General features: G+C 40.4%; 9 non-coding genes across 9 annotated transcripts; all 9 read left to right on the top strand.

Annotated features, from left to right (window-relative positions):
* Positions 1-489: 489 nt before the first annotated feature.
* On the top strand, positions 490-571 carry Trnal-aag. The gene has a single exon. It is a non-coding gene; the product is annotated as a tRNA-Leu (tRNA).
* Positions 572-2,606: 2,035 nt separating this feature from the next.
* On the top strand, positions 2,607-2,688 carry Trnal-aag. The gene has a single exon. It is a non-coding gene; the product is annotated as a tRNA-Leu (tRNA).
* A 720-nt stretch (positions 2,689-3,408) lies between these two features.
* On the top strand, positions 3,409-3,490 carry Trnal-aag. The gene has a single exon. It is a non-coding gene; the product is annotated as a tRNA-Leu (tRNA).
* A 1,697-nt stretch (positions 3,491-5,187) lies between these two features.
* Trnal-aag lies at positions 5,188-5,269 on the top strand. The gene has a single exon. It is a non-coding gene; the product is annotated as a tRNA-Leu (tRNA).
* Positions 5,270-6,375: 1,106 nt separating this feature from the next.
* On the top strand, positions 6,376-6,457 carry Trnal-aag. Its single transcript has one exon. It is a non-coding gene; the product is annotated as a tRNA-Leu (tRNA).
* A 910-nt stretch (positions 6,458-7,367) lies between these two features.
* Positions 7,368-7,449, top strand: Trnal-aag. The gene has a single exon. It is a non-coding gene; the product is annotated as a tRNA-Leu (tRNA).
* Positions 7,450-8,171: 722 nt separating this feature from the next.
* Positions 8,172-8,253, top strand: Trnal-aag. Its single transcript has one exon. It is a non-coding gene; the product is annotated as a tRNA-Leu (tRNA).
* A 446-nt stretch (positions 8,254-8,699) lies between these two features.
* On the top strand, positions 8,700-8,781 carry Trnal-uag. Its single transcript has one exon. It is a non-coding gene; the product is annotated as a tRNA-Leu (tRNA).
* Positions 8,782-14,332: 5,551 nt separating this feature from the next.
* Positions 14,333-14,414, top strand: Trnal-uag. The gene has a single exon. It is a non-coding gene; the product is annotated as a tRNA-Leu (tRNA).
* Positions 14,415-14,515: the final 101 nt, after the last annotated feature.

The following is a 14,515-nucleotide window of genomic DNA, read 5'->3' as shown; positions in this document are numbered from 1 at the left end:
TGATAGGATGGGATGGAAAAGCTGAATTCATTTGCTGAATATTTTGGGAATCGGGGACGGACATGGCACAAGGTTACAAAATCTAAGAATTATAGAAATTGGTTACCATGACAAATATTATGATCTGAAGCCTGGCTGTTCCCGGAATATAATGTAAAATGTATCTTAAACTGTTCAATAGATTAAGAAACGAATCTCCTCTGAGAAGATTGAAGCTATTTAGAAGAGCTTTAATTTCAGTTGGGAAAGTGAGAAATTATTATTGAGAAGGCTGATATGCTTACCCCGGCTTTTGTGATAGGATGGGTTGGAAAAGGTGAATTTATTTGCTGAATATTTTGGGAATCGGGGACGGACATGTCACAAGGTTGCAAGTTCTTAGTAATTAGCGAATTTGGTTACCATGACAAATATTATGATCTGAAGCCTTGCTGTTCCCGGAATATGTATCTTAGACTGTTCAATAGATTCAGTGCCGAGATCTTTATGGGTAGCGTGGCCGAGCGGTCTAAGGCGCTGGTTTAAGGCACCAGTCTCTTCGGAGGCGTGGGTTCGAATCCCACCGCTGCCACATTTCTTTTGAATCCTCTACAGAATTCAAGTCTCCACGGCAATTGCAGCTTGGGGAATCGTGTGACCGGCTGGTCAATTCATACACACCTGTTGTTCTTTTGGCAACTCTTGAATAACAGAAGACACGAATCTCCTCTGAGAAGCTTGAGGCTATTTAGAAGAGCTCTAATTTCACTTGAGAAAGGGAGAAATTATTATTGAGGAGGCTGATATGCTTATCCTAGCTTCTGTAATAGGATGGGATGGAAAAGCTGAATTCATTTGCTGAACATTTTGGGAATCGGGGACGGACATGGCACAAGGTTGCAAGTTCTTTGTAATTAGCGAAATTGGTTACCATGACAAATATAATGATCTGAAGCCTTGCTGTTCCCGGAATATGTATCTTAGACTGTTCAATAGATTAAGTGCCGAGGCCCGTATGGGTAGCGTGGCCGAGCGGTCTTAGGCGGTGGTTTAAGGCACCAGTCTCTTCGGAGGCGTGGGTTTGAATCCCACCGCTGCCACATTTCTTTTGCATCCTCTTCAGAATTCAAGTCTCCACGGCAATTGCAGCTTGGGCAATCATCGGACCAGCTGTTCAATTTATACACACCTGCTGTCCTTTTTTGCCAAGTCTTAAATTACAGAAGACACGAATCTCCTCTGAGAAGCTTGAGGCTATTTAGAAGAGCTCTAATTTCAGTTGATAAAGTGAGAAATTATTATTGAGGAGGCTGATATGCTTACCCTAGCTTCTGTGATAGGATGGGATGGAAAAGCTGAATTCATTTGCTGAATATTTTGTGAATCGGGGACGGACATGGCACAAGGTTACAAAATCTAAGAATTATAGAAATTGGTTACCATGACAAATATTATGATCTGAAGCCTGGCTGTTCCCGGAATATAATGTCAAATGTATCTTAAACTGTTCAATAGATTAACAACGAATCTCCTCTGAGAAGATTGAAGCTATTTAGAAGAGCTTTAATTTCAGTTGGGAAAGGGAGAAATAATTATTGAGGAGGCTGATATGCTTATCCTAGCTTCTGTGATAGGATGGGGTCGAAAAGGTGAATTGATTTGATGAACATTTTGGGAATCGGGGACGGACATGTCACAAGGTTGCAAGTTCTTAGTAATTAGCGAATTTGGTTACCATGACAAATATAATGATCTGAAGCCTTGCTGTTCCCGGAATATGTATCTTAGACTGTTCAATAGATTAAGTGCCGAGATCTGTATGGGTAGCGTGGCCGAGCGGTCTTAGGCGGTGGTTTAAGGCACCAGTTTCTTCGGAGGCGTGGGTTCGAATCCCAACGCTGCCACATTTCTTTTGCATCCTCTACAGAATTCAAGTCTCCACGGCAATTGCAGCTTGGGCAATCATCGGACCAGCTGTTCAATTTATACACACCTGCTGTCCTTTTTTGCCAAGTCTTAAATTACAGAAGACACGAATCTCCTCTGAGAAGCTTGAGGCTATTTAGAAGAGCTCTAATTTCAGTTGATAAAGTGAGAAATAATTATTCAGGAGGCTGATATGCTTACCCTAGCTTCTGTGATAGGATGGGATGGAAAAGCTGAATTCATTTGCTGAATATTTTGGGAATCGGGGACGGACATGGCACAAGGTTACAAAATCTAAGAATTATAGAAATTAGTTACCATGACAAATATTATGATCTGAAGCCTGGCTGTTCCCGGAATATAATGTAAAATGTATCTTAAACTGTTCAATAGATTAAGAAACGAATCTCCTCTGAGAAGATTGAAGCTATTTAGAAGAGCTTTAATTTCAGTTGGGAAAGGGAGAAATAATTATTGAGGAGGCTGATATGCTTATCCTAGCTTCTGTGATAGGATGGGGTCGAAAAGGTGAATTGATTTGATGAACATTTTGGGAATCGGGGACGGACATGTCACAAGGTTGCAAGTTCTTAGTAATTAGCGAATTTGGTTACCATGACAAATATAATGATCTGAAGCCTTGCTGTTCCCGGAATATGTATCTTAGACTGTTCAATAGATTAAGTGCCGAGATCTGTATGGGTAGCGTGGCCGAGCGGTCTAAGGCGCTGGTTTAAGGCACCAGTCTCTTCGGAGGCGTGGGTTCGAATCCCACCGCTGCCACATCTCTTTTGCATCCTCTACAGAATTCAAGTCTCCACGGCAATTGCAGCTTGGGCAATCATCGGACCAGCTGTTCAATTTATACACACCTGCTGTCCTTTTTTGCCAAGTCTTAAATTACAGAAGACACGAATCTCCTCTGAGAAGCTTGAGGCTATTTAGAAGAGCTCTAATTTCAGTTGATAAAGTGAGAAATTATTATTGAGGAGGCTGATATGCTTACCCTAGCTTCTGTGATAGGATGGGATGGAAAAGCTGAATTCATTTGCTGAATATTTTGTGAATCGGGGACGGACATGGCACAAGGTTGCAAAATCTAAGAATTATCGAAATTAGTTACCATGACAAATATTATGATCTGAAGCCTGGCTGTGGCCGGAATATAATGTAAAATGTATCTTAAACTGTTCAATAGATTAAGAAACGAATCTCCTCTGAGAAGATTGAAGCTATTTAGAAGAGCTTTAATTTCAGTTGGGAAAGTGAGAAATTATTATTGAGGAGGCTGATATGCTTATCCTAGCTTCTGTGATAGGATGGGGTCGAAAAGGTGAATTCATTTGATGAACATTTTGGGAATCGGGGACGGACATGTCACATTGCAAGTTCTTAGTAATTAGCGATTTTTTTTACCATGACAAATATAATGATCTGAAGCCTTCCTGTTCCCGGAATATGTATCTTAGACTGTTCAATAGATTAAGAGCCGAGGTCCATATGGGTAGCGTGGCCGAGCGGTCTAAGGCGCTGGTTTAAGGCACCAGTCTCTTCGGAGGCGTGGGTTCGAATCCCACCGCTGCCACATTTCTTTTGAATCCTCTATAGCTTTCAAGTCTCCACGGCAATTGCAGCTTGGGGAATCGTGTGACCGGCTGGTCAATTTATACACACCTGTTGTTCTTTTTGCCAACTCTTGAATAACAGAAGAAACGAATCTCCTCTGAGAAGCTTGAAGATATTTAGAAGAGCTTTAATTTCAGTTGAGAAAGTGAGAAATTATTATTGAGGAGGCTGATATGCTTACCCTAGGATGGGATGGAAAAGCTGAATTCATTTGCTGAATATTTTGTGAATCGGGGACGGACATGGCACAAGGTTGCAAGTTCTTAGTAATTAGCGAAATTGGTTACCATGACAAATATAATGATCTTGAGCCTGACTGTTCCCGGAATATAATTGAAAATGTATCTTAAACTGTTCAAAAAGCTTCGGTGATAGGATGGGATGGAAAAGCTGAATTCATTTGCTGAATATTTTGGGAATCGGGGACGGACAGGGCACAAGGTTACAAAATCTAAGAATTATCGAAATTGGTTACCATGACAAATATTATGATCTGAAGCCTGGCTGTGGCCGGAATATAATGTAAAATGTATCTTAAACTGTTCAATAGATTAAGAAACGAATCTCCTCTGAGAAGATTGAGGCTATTTAGAAGAGCTTTAATTTCAGTTGGGAAAGGGAGAAATAATTATTGAGGAGGCTGATATGCTTATCCTAGCTTCTGTGATAGGATGGGGTCGAAAAGGTGAATTCATTTGATGAACATTTTGGGAATCGGGGACGTACATGTCACAAGGTTGCAAGTTCTTAGTAATTAGCGAATTTGGTTACCATGACAAATATAATGATCTGAAGCCTTGCTGTTCCCGGAATATGTATCTTAGACTGTTCACTAGATTAAGAGCCAAGGTCCGTATGGGTAGCGTGGCCGAGCCGTCTAAGGCGCTGTTTTAAGGCACCAGTCTCTTCGGAGGCGTGGGTTCGAATCCCAACGCTGCCACATTTCTTTTGCATCCTCTACAGAATTCAAGTCTCCACGGCAATTGCAGCTTGGGCAATCATCGGACCAGCTGTTCAATTTATACACACCTGCTGTCCTTTTTTGCGAAGTCTTAAATTACAGAAGAAACGAATCTCCTCTGAGAAGCTTGAGGCTATTTAGAAGAGCTCTAATTTCAGTTGTTAAAGTGAGAAATTATTATTGAGGAGGCTGATATGCTTACCCTAGCTTCTGTGATAGGATGGGATGGAAATGCTGAATTCATTTGCTGAATATTTTGTGAATCGGGGACGGACATGGCACAAGGTTGCAAAATCTAAGAATTATCGAAATTAGTTACCATGACAAATATTATGATCTGAAGCCTGGCTGTGGCCGGAATATAATGTAAAATGTATCTGAAACTGTTCAATAGATTAAGAAACGAATCTCCTCTGAGAAGCTTGAAGCTATTTAGAAGAGCTTTAATTTCAGTTGGGAAAGGGAGAAATTATTATTCAGGAGGCTGATATGCTTATCCTAGCTTCTGTGATAGGATGGGGTCGAAAAGGTGAATTCATTTGATGAACATTTTGGGAATCGGGGACAGACATGGCACAAGGTTGCAAGTTCTTAGTAATTAGCGATTTTTTTTACCATGACAAATATAATGATCTGAAGCCTTCCTGTTCCCGGAATATGTATCTTAGACTGTTCAATAGATTAAGAGTGATATGGGTAGCGTGGCCGAGCGGTCTAAGGCGCTGGTTTAAGGCACCAGTCTCTTCGGAGGCGTGGGTTCGAATCCCACCGCTGCCACATTTCTTTTGCATCCTCTACAGAATTCAAGTCTCCACGGCAATTGCAGCTTGGGCAATCATCGGACCAGCTGTTCAATTTATACACACCTGCTGTCCTTTTTTGCCAAGTCTTAAATTACAGAAGAAACGAATCTCCTCTGAGAAGCTTGAAGATATTTAGAAGAGCTTTAATTTCACTTGAGAAAGTGAGAAATTATTATTGAGGAGGCTGATATGCTTACCCTAGGATGGGATGGAAAAGCTGAATTCATTTGCTGAATATTTTGTGAATCGGGGACGGACATGGCACAAGGTTGCAAGTTCTTTGTAATTAGCGAAATTGGTTACCATGACAAATATAATGATCTGGAGCCTGACTGTTCCCGGAATATAATGGAAAATGTATCTTAAACTGTTCAATAGCTTCTGTGATTGGATGGGATGGAAAATCTGAATTCATTTGCAGAATATTTTGTGAATCGGGGACGGACATGGCACAAGGTTGCAAGTTCTTTGTAATTAGCGAAATTGGTTACCATGACAAATATAATGATCTGGAGCCTGACTGTTCCCGGAATATAATGGAAAATGTATCTTAAACTGTTCAATAGCTTCTGTGATTGGATGGGATGGAAAAGCTGAATTCATTTGCTGAATATTTAGGGAATCGGGGACGGACATGGCACAAGGTTGCAAAATCTAACAATTATCGAAATTGGTTACCATGACAAATATTATGATCTGAAGCCTGACTGTTCCCGGAATATAATGTAAAATGTATCTTAAACTGTTCAAAAGATTAAGAAACAAATCTCCTCTGAGAAGATTGAACCTATTTAGAAGAGCTTTAATTTCAGTTGGGAAAGGGAGAAATTATTATTGAGGAGGCTGATATGCTTACCCTAGCTTCTGTGATAGGATGAGGTCGAAAAGGTGAATTCATTTGCTGAATATTTTGTGAATCGGGGACAGATATGGCACAAGGTTGCAAAATCTAAGAATTATCGAAATTGGTTACCATGACCAATATAATGATCTGAAGCCTTGCTGTTCCCGGAATATGTATCTTAGACTGTTCAATAGATTAAGAGCGCAGGTCCATATGGGTAGCGAGGGGTCCATATGGGTAGCGTGGCCGAGCGGTCTAAGGCGCTGGTTTTAGGCACCAGTCTCTTCGGAGGCGTGGGTTCGAATCCCACCGCTGCCACAATTCTTTTGAATCCTCTATAGATTCAAGTATCCACGGCAATTGCAGCTTGGGGAATCGTGTGACCGGCTGGTCAATTCATACACACCTGTTGTTCTTTTTTGCCAAGTCTTAAATTACAGAAGAAACGAATCTCCTCTGAGAAGCTTGAGGCTATTTAGAAGAGCTTTAATTTCAGTTGGGAAAGTGAAAAATTATTATTGAGGAGGCTGATATGCTTACCATAGTTTCTGTGATAGGATGGGGTCGAAAAGGTGAATTCATTGGATGAACATTTTGGGAATCGGGGACGGACATGGCACAAGGTTGCAAAATCTAAGAATTATCGAAATTGGTTACCATGACAAATATTATGATCTGAAGCCTGGCTGTTCCCGGAATATAATGTAAAATGTATCTTAAACTGTTCAAAAAGCTTCTGTGATAGGATGGGATGGAAAAGCTGAATTCATTTGCTGAATATTTTGGGAATCGGGGACGGACATGGCACAAGGTTACAAAATCTAAGAATTATCGAAATTGGTTACCATGACAAATATTATGATCTGAAGCCTGGCTGTTCCCGGAATATAATGTAAAATGTATCTTAAACTGTTCAATAGATTAAGAAACGAATCTCCTCTGAGAAGATTGAAGCTATTTAGAAGAGCTTTAATTTCAGTTGGGAAAGGGAGAAATTATTATTGAGGAGGCTGATATGCTTATCCTAGCTTCTGTAATAGGATGGGATGGAAAAGCTGAATTCATTTGCTGAACATTTTGGGAATCGGGGACGGACATGGCACAAGGTTGCAAGTTCTTAGTAATTAGCGAATTTGGTTACCATGACAAATATAATGATCTGAAGCCTTGCTGTTCCCGGAATATGTATCTTAGACTGTTCAATAGATTAAGTGCCGAGGCCCGTATGGGTAGCGTGGCCGAGCGATCTAAGGCGCTGGTTTAAGGCACCAGTCTCTTCGGAGGCGTGGGTTTGAATCCCACCGCTGCCACAATTCTTTTGAATCCTCTGTAGATTTCAAGTCTGCACGGCAATTGCAGCTTGGGGAATCGTGTGACCGGCTGGTCAATTCATACACACCTGTTGTTGTTTTTGCCAACTCTTGAATAACAGAAGAAACGAATCTCCTCTGAGAAGCTTGAGGCTATTTAGAAGAGCTTTAATTTCAGTTGAGAAAGTGAGAAATTATTATTGAGGAGGCTGATATGCTTACCCTAGCTTCTGTGATAGGATGGGATGGAAAAGCTGAATTCATTTGCTGAATATTTTGTGATTCGGGGACGGACATGGCACAAGGTTGCAAAATGTAAGAATTATCGAAATTGGTTACCATGACAAATATTATGATCTGAAGCCTGGCTGTTCCCGGAATATAATGTAAAATGTATCTTAAACTGTTCAATAGATTAAGAAACGAATCTCCTCTGAGAAGATCGAAGCTATTTAGAAGAGCTTTAATTTCAGTTGGGAAAGGGAGAAATTATTATTGAGGAGGCTGATATGCTTACCCTAGCTTCTGTGATAGGATGAGGTCGAAAAGGTGAATTCATTTGATGAACATTTTGGGAATCGGGGACGGACATGTCACAAGGTTGCAAGTTCTTAGTAATTAGAAGTTTTTTTTACCATGACAAATATAATGATCTGAAGCCTTCCTGTTCCCGGAATATGTATCTTAGACTGTTCAATAGATTCAGTGCCGAGATCCGTATGGGTAGCGTGGCCGAGCGGTCTAAGGCGCTGGTTTAAGGCACCAGTCTCTTCGGAGGCGTGCGTTCGAATCCCACCGCTGCCACAATTCTTTTGAATCCTCTATAGATTTCAAGTCTGCACGGCAATTGCAGCTTGGGGAATCGTGTGACCGGCTGGTCAATTCATACACACCTGTTGTTCTTTTTGCCAACTCTTGAATAACAGAAGAAACGAATCTCCTCTGAGAAGCTTGAAGATATTTAGAAGAGCTTTAATTTCAGTTGAGAAAGTGAGAAATTATTATTGAGGAGGCTGATATGCTTACCCTAGCTTCTGTGATAGGATGGGATGGAAAAGCTGAATTCATTTGCTGAATATTTTGTGAATCGGGGACAGACATGGCACAAGGTTGCAAAATCTTAGAATTATCGAAATTGGTTACCATGGCCAATATAATGATCTGAAGCCTGGCTGTTCCCGGAATATGTATCTTAGACTGTTCAATAGATTAAGAGCGCAGGTCCATATGGGTAGCGTGGGCTCCATATGGGTAGCGTGGCCGAGCGGTCTAAGGCGCTGGTTTTAGGCACCAGTCTCTTCGGAGGCGTGGGTTCGAATCCCACCGCTGCCACAATTCTTTTGAATCCTCTATAGATTTCAAGTCTCCACGGCAATTGCAGCTTGGGGAATCGTGTGACCGGCTGGTCAATTCATACACACCTGTTGTCCTTTTTTGCCAAGTCTTAAATTACAGAAGAAACGAATCTCCTCTGAGAAGCTTGAAGATATTTAGAAGAGCTTTAATTTCAGTTGAGAAAGGGAGAAATTATTATTGAGGAGGCTGATATGCTTACCCTAGCTTCTGTGATAGGATGGGATGGAAAAGCTGAATTCATTTGCTGAATATTTTGTGAATCGGGGACGGACATGGCACAAGGTTGCAAAATCTAAGAAGTATCGAAATTGGTTACCATGACAAATATTATGATCTGAAGCCTGGCTGTTCCCGGAATATAATGTAAAATGTATCTTAAACTGTTCAATAGATTAAGAGCCCAGGGCCTTATGGGTTGCGTGGCCGAGCGGTCTAAGGTGCTATTTTTAGGCACCAGTCTCTTCGGAGGCGTGGGTTCGAATCCCACCGCTGCCACATTACTTTTGCATCCTCTACAGAATTCAAGTCTCCACGGCAATTGCAGCTTGGGCAATCATCGGACCAGCTGTTCAATTCATACACACCAACTGTCCTTTTTTTCCAAGTCTTTAATTACAGAAGAAACGAATCTCCTCTGAGAAGATTGAGGCTATTTAGAAGAGCTTTAATTTCAGTTGGGAAAGTGAGAAATTATTATTGAGGAGGCTGATATGCTTACCCCGGCTTCTGTGATAGGATGGGAAGGAAAAGCTGAATTTATTTGCTGAATATTTTGTGAATCGGTGACGGACATGGCACATCGGACCAGCTGTTCAATTCATACACACCTACTGTCCTTTTTTGCCAACTCTTGAATAACAGAAGAAACGAATCTCCTATGAGAAGCTTGAAGATATTTAGAAGAGCTTTAATTTCAGTTGAGAAAGGGAGAAATTATTATTGAGGAGGCTGATATGCTTACCCTAGGATGGGATGGAAAAGCTGAATTCATTTGCTGAATATTTTGTGAATCGGGGACGGACATGGCACAAGGTTGCAAGTTCTTTGTAATTAGCGAAATTGGTTACCATGACAAATATAATGATCTGGAGCCTGACTGTTCCCGGAATATAATGGAAAATGTATCTTTAACTCTTCAATAGCGTCTGTGATAGGATGGGATGGAAAAGCTGAATTCATTTGCTGAATATTTTGTGAATCGGGGACGGACATGGCACAAGGTTGCAAAATCTAAGAATTATCGAAATTGGTTACCATGACAAATATTATGATCTGAAGCCTGGCTGTTCCCGGAATATAATGTAAAATGTATCTTAAACTGTTCAATAGATTAAGAAATGAATCTCCTCTGAGAAGATTGAGGCTATTTAGAAGAGCTTTAATTTCAGTTGGGAAAGTGAGAAATTATTATTGAGAAGGCTGATATGCTTACCCCGGCTTTTGTGATAGGATGGGTTGGAAAAGCTGAATTTATTTGCTGAATATTTTGTGAATCGGTGACGGACATGGCACATCGGACCAGCTGTTCAATTCATACACACCTACTGTCCTTTTTTGCCAACTCTTGAATAACAGAAGAAACGAATCTCCTATGAGAAACTTGAAGCTATTTAGAAGAGCTTTAATTTCAGTTGAGAAAGTGAGAAATTATTATTGAGCAGGCTGATATGCTTACCCTAGCTTCTGTGATAGGATGGGATGGAAAAGCTGAATTCATTTGCTGAATATTTTGTGAATCGGGGACGGACATGGCACAAGGTTGCAAGTTCTTTGTAATTAGCGAAATTGGTTACCATGACAAATATAATGATCTGGAGCCTGACTGTTCCCGGAATATAATGGAAAATGTATCTTTAACTGTTCAATAGCGTCTGTGATAGGATGGGATGGAAAAGCTGAATTCATTTGCTGAATATTTTGTGAATCGGGGACGGACATGGCACAAGGTTGCAAAATCTAACAATTATCGAAATTGGTTACCATGACAAATATTATGATCTGAAGCCTGGCTGTTCCCGGAATATAATGTAAAATGTATCTTAAACTGTTCAATAGATTAAGAAATGAATCTCCTCTGAGAAGATTGAGGCTATTTAGAAGAGCTTTAATTTCAGTTGGGAAAGTGAGAAATTATTATTGAGAAGGCTGATATGCTTACCCCGGCTTTTGTGATAGGATGGGTTGGAAAAGCTGAATTTATTTGCTGAATATTTTGTGAATCGGTGACGGACATGGCACATCGGACCAGCTGTTCAATTCATACACACCTACTGTCCTTTTTTGCCAACTCTTGAATAACAGAAGAAACGAATCTCCTATGAGAAACTTGAAGCTATTTAGAAGAGCTTTAATTTCAGTTGAGAAAGTGAGAAATTATTATTGAGGAGGCTGATATGCTTACCCTAGCTTCTGTGATAGGATGGGATGGAAAAGCTGAATTCATTTGCTGAATATTTTGTGAATCGGGGACGGACATGGCACAAGGTTGCAAAATCTAAGAAGTATCGAAATTGGTTACCATGACAAATATAATGTTCTGGAGCCTGACTGTTCCCGGAATATAATGGAAAATGTATCTTTAACTGTTCAATAGCTTCTGTGATAGGATGGGATGGAAAAGCTGAATTCATTTGCTGAATATTTTGTGAATCGGGGACGGACATGGCACAAGGTTGCAAAATCTAAGAATTATCGAAATTGGTTACCATGACAAATATTATGATCTGAAGCCTGGCTGTTCCCGGAATATTATGTAAAATGTATCTTAAACTGTTCAGTAGATTAAGAAACGAATCTCCTCTGAGAAGATTGAGGCTATTTAGAAGAGCTTTAATTTCAGTTGGGAAAGTGAGAAATTATTATTGAGGAGGCTGATATGCTTACCCCGGCTTCTGTGATAGGATGGGAAGGAAAAGCTGAATTTATTTGCTGAATATTTTGGGAATCGGTGACGGACATGGCACATCGGACCAGCTGTTCAATTCATACACACCTACTGTCCTTTTTTGCCAACTCTTGAATAACAGAAGAAACGAATCTCCTATGAGAAACTTGAAGCTATTTAGAAGAACTTTAATTTCAGTTGAGAAAGTGAGAAATTATTATTGAGGAGGCTGATATGCTTACCCTAGCTTCTGTGATAGGATGGGATGGAAAAGCTGAATTCATTTGCTGAATATTTTGTGAATCGGGGACGGACATGGCACAAGGTTGCAAAATCTAAGAAGTATCGAAATTGGTTACCATGACAAATATTATGATCTGAAGCCTGGCTGTTCCCGGAATATAATGTAAAATGTATCTTAAACTGTTCAATAGATTAAGAGCCCAGGGCCTTATGGGTTGCGTGGCCGAGCGGTCTAAGGTGCTATTTTTAGGCACCAGTCTCTTCGGAGGCGTGGGTTCGAATCCCACCGCTGCCACATTTCTTTTGCATCCTCTACAGAATTCAAGTCTCCACGGCAATTGCAGCTTGGGCAATCATCGGACCAGCTGTTCAATTCATACACACCTACTGTCCTTTTTTTCCAAGTCTTTAATTACAGAAGAAACTAATCTCCTCTGAGAAGATTGAGGCTATTTAGAAGAGCTTTAATTTCAGTTGGGAAAGTGAGAAATTATTATTGAGGAGGCTGATATGCTTACCCCGGCTTCTGTGATAGGATGGGAAGGAAAAGCTGAATTTATTTGCTGAATATTTTGGGAATCGGTGACGGACATGGCACATCGGACCAGCTGTTCAATTCATACACACCTACTGTCCTTTTTTGCCAACTCTTGAATAACAGAAGAAACGAATCTCCTATGAGAAGCTTGAAGCTATTTAGAAGAGCTTTAATTTCAGTTGAGAAAGGGAGAAATTATTATTGAGGAGGCTGATATGCTTATCCTAGCTTCTGTGGTAGGATTCATTTGATGAACATTTTGGGAATCGGGGACGGACATGTCACAAGGTTGCAAGTTATTAGTAATTAGCGAATTTTGTGACCATGACAAATATAATGATCTGAAGCCTTGCTGTTCCCGGAATATGTATCTTAGACTGTTCAATAGATTAAGAGTCGAGGTCCCCATGGGTAGCGTGGCCGAGCGAGGCTGATATGCTTACCATATTTTCTGAATCGGTGACGGACATGGCACATCGGACCAGCTGTTCAATTTATACACACCTGCTGTCCTTTTTTGCCAAGTCTTAAATTACAGAAGAAACGAATCTCCTCTGAGAAGCTTGAGGCTATTTAGAAGAGCTTTAATTTCAGTTGAGAAAGGGAGAAATTATTATTGAGGAGGCTGATATGCTTACCCTAGCTTCTGTGATAGGATGGGATGGAAAAGCTGAATTCATTTGCTGAATATTTTGTGAATCGGGGACGGACATGGCACAAGGTTGCAAGTTCTTTGTAATTAGCGAAATTGGTTACCATGACAAATATAATGATCTGGAGCCTGACTGTTCCCGGAATCTAATGGAAAATGTATCTTTAACTGTTCAATAGCTTCTGTGATAGGATGGGATGGAAAAACTGAATTCATTTGCTGAATATTTTGTGAATCGGGGACGGACATGGCACAGGTTGCAAAATCTAAGAATTATCGAAATTGGTTACCATGATAAATATTATGATCTGAAGCCTGGCTGTTCCCGGAATATAATGTAAAATGTATCTTAAACTGTTCAATAGATTAAGAAACGAATCTCCTCTGAGAAGATTGAGGCTATTTAGAAGAGCTTTAATTTCAGTTGGGAAAGTGAGAAATTATTATTGAGGAGGCTGATATGCTTACCCCGGCTTTTGTGATAGGATGGGTTGGAAAAGTGAATTTATTTGCTGAATATATTGTGAATCGGTGACGGACATGGCACATCGGACCAGCTGTTCAATTCATACACACCTACTGTCCTTTTTTGCCAACTCTTGAATAACAGAAGAAACGAATCTCCTATGAGAAACTTGAAGCTATTTAGAAGAGCTTTTATTTCAGTTGAGAAAGTGAGAAATTATTATTGAGGAAGCTGATATGCTTACCCTAGCTTCTGTGATAGGATGGGATGGAAAAGCTGAATTCATTTGCTGAATATTTTGTGAATCGGGGACGCACATGGCACAAGGTTGCAAAATCTAAGAATTATCGAAATTGGTTACCATGACAAATATTATGATCTGAAGCCTGGCTGTTCCCGGAATATAATGTCAAATGTATCTTAAACTGTTCAATAGATTAAGAAACGAATCTCCTCTGAGAAGATTGAAGCTATTTAGAAGAGCTTTAATTTCAGTTGGGAAAGGGAGAAATTATTATTGAGGAGGCTGATATGCTTATCCTAGCTTCTGTGATATGATGGGGTCGAAAAGTTGAATTCATTTGATAAACATTTGGGGAATCGGGGATGGACATGTCACGAGGTTGCAAGTTCTTAGTAATTAGCGATTTTTTTTACCATGACAAATATAATGATCTGAAGCCTGGCTGTTCCCGGAATATGTATCTTAGACTGTTCAATAGATTAAGAGCCCAGGTCGGTACGGGTAGCGTGGCCGAGCGGTCTAAGGCGCTGGTTTTAGGCACCAGTCTCTTCGGAGGCGTGGGTTCGAATCACACCGCTGCCACATTTCTTTTGCATCCTCTACAGAATTCAAGTCTCCACGGCAATTGCAGCTTGGGCAATCATCGGACCAGCTGTTCATTTCATACACACCTACTGTCCTTT

Source organism: Haliotis rufescens, unplaced genomic scaffold, assembly GCF_023055435.1.
Source record: "Haliotis rufescens isolate VD_foot unplaced genomic scaffold, xgHalRufe1.0.p SCAF_15, whole genome shotgun sequence".
NCBI classification, from domain to species: Eukaryota; Metazoa; Mollusca; class Gastropoda; order Lepetellida; family Haliotidae; genus Haliotis; species Haliotis rufescens.
This window is presented reverse-complemented; position numbering and strand designations above follow the sequence as displayed.